A 6507-nucleotide genomic window follows, 5' to 3' on the forward strand; every position below is an offset into this window, starting at 1 on the left:
ATTCATGCGTCTATTGCGGGCATATGAACATGGCAGCGCTGCGATCGCGTCTCTCACTCCTCAAGGGGAGTGCAGCAGACCCCTCTGTCGCCACCCGTCCCGGTCTCTCTGGCTCGAGCAGAGGGCCGCCGGCTGGCGCTCTGGGAGATCTGAGGATTACAGTGAGAGCTTCTCCCCGGGCCACGCCCCACGGACCTCTCACTCCTCCCGCAGTGCCTGTCCCATGCAGCCTCTTCCATCCTCACCACCCTCGACGGCGGGGCAGCCAGGGGGTACGTGGAGGTTCCCCAGGTGGAGAGAGTGGTTGCGGTGCACCTGTGCCCACAAAACGCCGCCACTTGGAGGAATCGTCCGCGTCTCACGGTCAAGGCCTGTAAGCTGTCGGACGCACTCGCTGCCAAGGCTTACAGTGCTGCGGGCCAAGCTGCCTCTGCCCTGCATGCCATGGCTATCCTGCAGGTACACCAAGCCAAGGCGCTCAAAGCAATGCACGAGGGTGGTACCGACCCGGGGTTGATGCAGGAGCTGCACACGGCGACTGACTTCACCTTACGGGCGACGAAGGTCACGGCGCGGTCCCTCGGGAAGGTGATGTCCACGTTGGTGGTCGAGGAGCGCCATCTCTGGCTGAACCTGGCTGAGATGAAGGACATGGACAAAGCTAGCTTTCTCGATGCTCCCATCTCCCAGGCAGGCCTGTTCGGCGACACTGTCGAGGACTTTGCCCAGCAGTTCTCGGCGGTACAGAAGCAGACTGAGGCCATCCAGCACATCTTGCCCTGATGTGTCTCTCCGGTTGCCACCGTTCCGTCGCGGGTAGCGCCTCAGCCTGTTTTCCTAATGAATGTTGTTCAGTTGCTTTGACGCAATGTATTTTGTTTAAAGCACTATATAAATAAAGGTTACTCCAGTTTCTACAGTTCCCTATCAATACTTCACTCTAGGGCTGCACGATGTGTCGTTTAAGCATCGATATCGCAATGTACGAATCCACGATAGTCACATCGCAGGATGTGCGATGTAGGCTGTAGTAGTGATTCCGTTATTCATTAACTGTACGGGCCAGCTGCTCCCCGGCCCTTGACGAATGTGATTCGCGGATTAATTGCACATCTTAACCATCATAGAGTGAAAGTTTTGACAGGGCAGAGAGAGAGAAAGAGCGAGCGAGCAAGAGGGAGAGAGAGAGACAGAGAGAGACAGAGAGAGACAGAGAGAGAGAGAGAGAGCCGGCGGCCGCACACTCACCTTCTTCAAACAGCACAAGCGCTGTCTTGCATATTAGTCAATTGACACGATGGTGTCTACGATTAAATCATTTAAAATGAGAATGTAAGTGTGCTCATCCCATTTTTGTTTGTAAGAATTTTTTTTTGAATATATTTCATATCGCAATATATATCGCAGAAAAGACAACAATCACGCAAGACTCCACCCTCACTCAGTCACAGCGCACTCCCTCTCCTGAGTATTGATTACACACACCTGCACGTCATCTATCCAGCAATTACCTCCAGCTCTCAAGCACCACTCTCACTCTCAGTCATTGTCTGGTAACATTTGCACCAAGACGCTAACAATGTGCTTACCTATAGGACTCCAGTGCTGTTTACCTGTTCCCTTGTATTCTCTCCAAGTCGTCCTAGTCGTTCCTCATCTCCTGAGTGTGCTCACGATTCTTCTCCAGTCCTGTGTGTCTCCATCCGATCTCCATCTACAAGAAGATGTACTGAGTCTTTTAAGTCCACATCACCTGGATATCTACTCACCTCGTTACCATTACCTGCACTGCCGATCACTCATCTGGTTGTTCAAAATAAACTCTCATTATCTGTATCTGTCCCTTCTTGTAACAGCTATGGGAAAAAGTAATTTTTTCAGTTCTCCTGAACTGAAGCCTTTGGTCCATGCAGTATGTTTTAAAAGCAAACCAATAGCTCGGCAGTGGTGCTGCACAAACCTATGGCCGCGAGGCCTGCTAAAGCCCATCAGAATGGGCGGTGTTATCTGGCTATATAAGCGCCCACTTTGCCATATGATTCAGATTTCTTCTCCTTCAGTGATGACAACATTTCTTCATAATTGTCTTTGATACGCATCACAATGGAACCAGTATGCTCAGCTGATTCGCCGTTTTTCCGCTGGTTTCGGTGATGTGCAGCAGCGATCCACTTCCTCTACCGCCATCTGGTGAGCCCTCTAAGAGCACATTTCTAAAGAGCAAATTTCACGGCATTGTTTCAAATACTGTCCTGTTACTGAGGTATGTGCAGGGCTCCCTTACATGGCAATGACGGCCATTGCTTCCTGCCTAGGGAAATCCCAAGCAGAATCCACGCTCACCCGATGAATTGCTCCCACTGTGGGAGCATAAATCTTGCCTCTCTGTGCTCTGCTCAGAACTTGTGAGGAACAACAGTGGGGCAGAGGATCTCAGCACTCAGATGCGAGCAAGCTTATGTCAGCTCAGGTCCCATGTACCTTGCTCTCTCCACACAGAGAGGCTTCCCCCGTTCTCTTCACTCCGACTGACCGGCATCCCTCTGCGTGCACGAGTGATCTGGTCTTGTTTGGTGGGAATGATGATGACAGCATGTCATTAGCAGCTTCGGATGTGGAGGAGCTGTCGGGCTTGATCGCTGACCCCGCCCCCTGCCTCTGTCTGAGCCCAGTGACATTTAGCCTGGGCCGAATTACTCTGTGTCCTCTCAAAAGCCGTCGGGGAGCTGGGTTTGGAATGGTCTCTGTCTTGTAGGCATTTACCAGGTGGTTTTTGAGGCTCTATTGAAGAACCAATTGGAACAGCAACTTTTCATACAGATTCAGAGGCTGATTCTCTTAGTTTGTGACTTTCCCATACAGCACTCCCACTTGAGTCCCTCAGTGGGCTGGATATAGTATCATGCATCTCATAGGTATTCCAATACCCTGACAGTCTCTACCAGAAGAAACCTAATGCAGCCGTCTGGACGAGGAGCCAAAGAGGTGGCCCCTTTGACCCAGAGCGAGTCAGGCTTCTACAGCCATTACTTCCACATCTCCAAGAAGGACAGACGGCCTTCAGACCATCCTTGATCTCAGATGTCTGAATCACACCCTAATTGTCATGATTCTGCCCTCGTGTCCTTGATTTTCCCTAGTCTTGAGGCAGGATCATGGCAGACCCGTGTTTTGTGTACAAGCACATGGCCTTGTCTTTGGGCCATGTGCTTGTGTTGTCTCGTTCCCTTGCCCCGCCCCCCTTGTTATCCTAGTCTTGTCGTGATTGTCCTATCTGTGCCACCTGTCGTGTCTTAATTGTTCCCCTATTTAGATCTCCTAGTGTGCTCTGTCTTTCGTCGGTTCATTAGTGATTGTACCTCAATTGAGATTGTTCATCATTTGTCATTGTTCCACGTCTGAGATTGTTCCACATATGTGTTTCTTCCCGTCAGCCTCCCGAGATATCGTGTCCTTGTAACCCCTCCTAGAAGTCTTTGTACTACCGTGAGTGTTTGTTAGTAGTTAGTGTTCAGAGTCTTTGTTTACCTTTTTATTGTGTTTTGTAGAGTTATTTAGTGTCTTCCCTAGTCATTGTTTTCCCCCTCGTGGGTTTTGTTTTCCCCTTTTTGTATTAATAAACCCTGTGTTTGTTACATCCTGTCTGCATCTGAGTTCTTCCCAACCCCTCCACATAACACTCATGAGACGGCCATTCAGAATGATTACACTGAAACAGATAATCTCACAAATCTGCCCAGGGGACTGGTTCTTTTCTCTGGACCTGAAAGAAGACTACTTTCACATCCAGATAACCATGGGGACCCACTCACTAGTAACGTGGTGATCCTGTCCTTTCTGCAGGAGCTGTTGTATAAGGGATGCTCCCCATCCACGCTCAAGGTCTATTTGGCAGAGATAGCAGCTTCTCATGCCCAAATAACGGGCCAATCGGTGGGCAGGAACAACCTTGTTGTTCATTTTCTGAAGGAAGCCAGGAGGCTTAATCCGCCCAACCTCTTACTGTCCCGACATGGGTCCTGCCACTGTTCTGAGGGCCCTAAAGGGTCCTCCCTTCTAGCTGCTGCAGTCCGTCGACCTTCGTTCCCTGATGTTTAAAACCGCTCTGCTACTAGTATTAGCATCAGTCAAGTGAGTGGGGGACTTGTAAGAGACTCCAATGTTGTCCTGAAACCATGGTATAGCTATATACCTATGTTGTGCTCAACTCCATTCAGAGCACAGGTTATCAAGTTCTCTGTGCTTCCTCCCTCAGAAGAGGACCAGGAGTTGAATTTAATCTGTTTTGTTAGGGCTCTGAAAGTTTATATTAAGTGTTCCCTCCAGTTTAGGCAGTCAGAACAGCTCTTTGTTTGCTTTGGTGTCTGTGCTAAAGGAAACTTGGTCATGAAGCAGAGACTTTTTAAGTGGATAATTGGCATTATTCTGCTAGCCTACTCTTCCTCGGGCCTACAAGGGCCCTTGGGAGTATGAGCCCACTGAATTAGAGGCATCACCTCTTCATGTGCATGGTCTGGTGACATGACCATTACAGAAATTTGTGCGGCAGCTGGTTGGGCCTCGCCGTCTACTTTTGCTAGGTTCTATTACCTGGATGTCCCTGCCTTGCTGGCAAGGGTTCTTTCTGCTTTACTGGTGCACAGTTCACTCTGAGTGCAGTTTGGATGTTATATGCCCAGACCTATCAGAGAGCTTACTTGTGCACTCTTGTCCCCAATAGATGTTGAGGCTGTGCAAGTCTTCTGTAACGAACACTCAGCTGGAAGAGGCCTTCGTAAGGCTTAGCCCATTACCCTGGAGGGATTTATTGTTCTTGTTCTCTTGGGCCCTGAGGTGCCTAGGTCAAGGATGACCATTGTTGTTCCTCTGCCACGGCAGGGTGTGATTGTATTGTTCCCATAGCATCTAGCAAAAATGCAGTACGAGTTAAGTGTGGATAGGGAATATACTTGGTTACAAACTTAACCTTGGTTCTCTGAGATATGGAAATGAGTACTGCGTTGCTAGCCATGCCATTCAGTTGCACAACTTAGTCATCGATTCAGTCGAAGTTACCTGAATCCTATGGCGAAGCAGCCACTTATGTAGCCATATGACTCTTTGGCTTTGGCAGGTTTCGTGGCCATAGGTTTGTGCAGCATTGCTGCTGAACCATTACAGTTGTACATTTTTAAAACCTACTGCACAAACCAATGGCCAAATAGAAGAGGCAGTACTTGTTCCCATATCTCAGGGAACTGAGGTTATGTTTGTAATTTAGTACGTTTATGCAATTAAGCCTCTCCTCTTCACAGCTGTAGCCTCTTTTATCCATCTAGAACCTAAGAACGCTACTGTGTTACGAGGTAGTGAGGTCCACTTTAACTGGAGCACCGATGAATCTTGGGATGTCATGATGCATGGAATTGACGTTGATGGCGTTGAAATTATGCAGCCAAGCGATGATATCTCAGATCATTATTTAGTTTTGTGCAAATTTCATATAGCTAAAACTGTAAATTCTATTTCTTGTTACAAGTAGACTGCTTTGTAAGTAATCTTCCTGATGTATCCCAATTCCTTAGCATATCCAAAAACTCAGAACAACTTGATGATGTAACAGAAACTATGTACTCTCTCTTTTCTAGCATTTTAAATAGTTGCTCCTTTATGCGTAAGGAAGGTTAAGGAAAACAGTCTGACACCATGGTATAATGAGCACACCCGCACCCTAAAGAGAGCAGCCCAGAAAATGGAGTGCAGCTTGGAGGGAAACAAAGCTAGAGGTATTTCGTATTGCTTGACAGGAAAATGAACTTTCCTACAGAAAAGCATTAAAAACTGCTAGATCTGATTACTTTTCATCTCTTTTAGAAGAAAACAAACATAAACCCAGGTATTTATTCAATACAGTGGCTAAATTAACATAAAATAAAGTATCAACAAGTATTGACATTTCCCAACATCACAGCAGTAATGACTTTATGAACTACTTTACTTCTAAGATTTATACTATTAGAGATTAAATTGTTATCATCATTGTTATCAGCTACAGTATCACATCAGACAGTGCACTATAGCTCTCCTGAGGAACAGTTCCACTCATTCTCTACTATAGCAGAGGAAGAATTGTATAAACTTGTTAAATCATCTAAACCAACAACATGTATGTTAGACCCTCCTAAAAGAGGTCAGAAGTCATAGGTCCTCTTCTGACTATTATTAATTCCTTATTGTCATTAGGATATGTCCCCAAAACCTTAAAACTGGCTGTTATTAAGCCTCTTATAAAAAAAAACACAACTTGACCCCAAAGAACTAGTTAATTATAGACTGATCTTTAATATCCCTTTTCTTTCCAAGATACTAGAAAATGTAGTATTCTCACAATTATATTCCTTCTTACAGAAAAATGGTATCTTTGATGATTTCCAGTCAGGATTTAGACCGTATCATAATACTGAGACTGCTCTCCTTAGAGTTACAAATTACCTGCTCTTATTGTCTGATCATGGTTGTATCTCTCTA

Source organism: Carassius gibelio, chromosome B15 (genome assembly GCF_023724105.1).
Source record: "Carassius gibelio isolate Cgi1373 ecotype wild population from Czech Republic chromosome B15, carGib1.2-hapl.c, whole genome shotgun sequence".
NCBI classification, from domain to species: Eukaryota; Metazoa; Chordata; class Actinopteri; order Cypriniformes; family Cyprinidae; genus Carassius; species Carassius gibelio.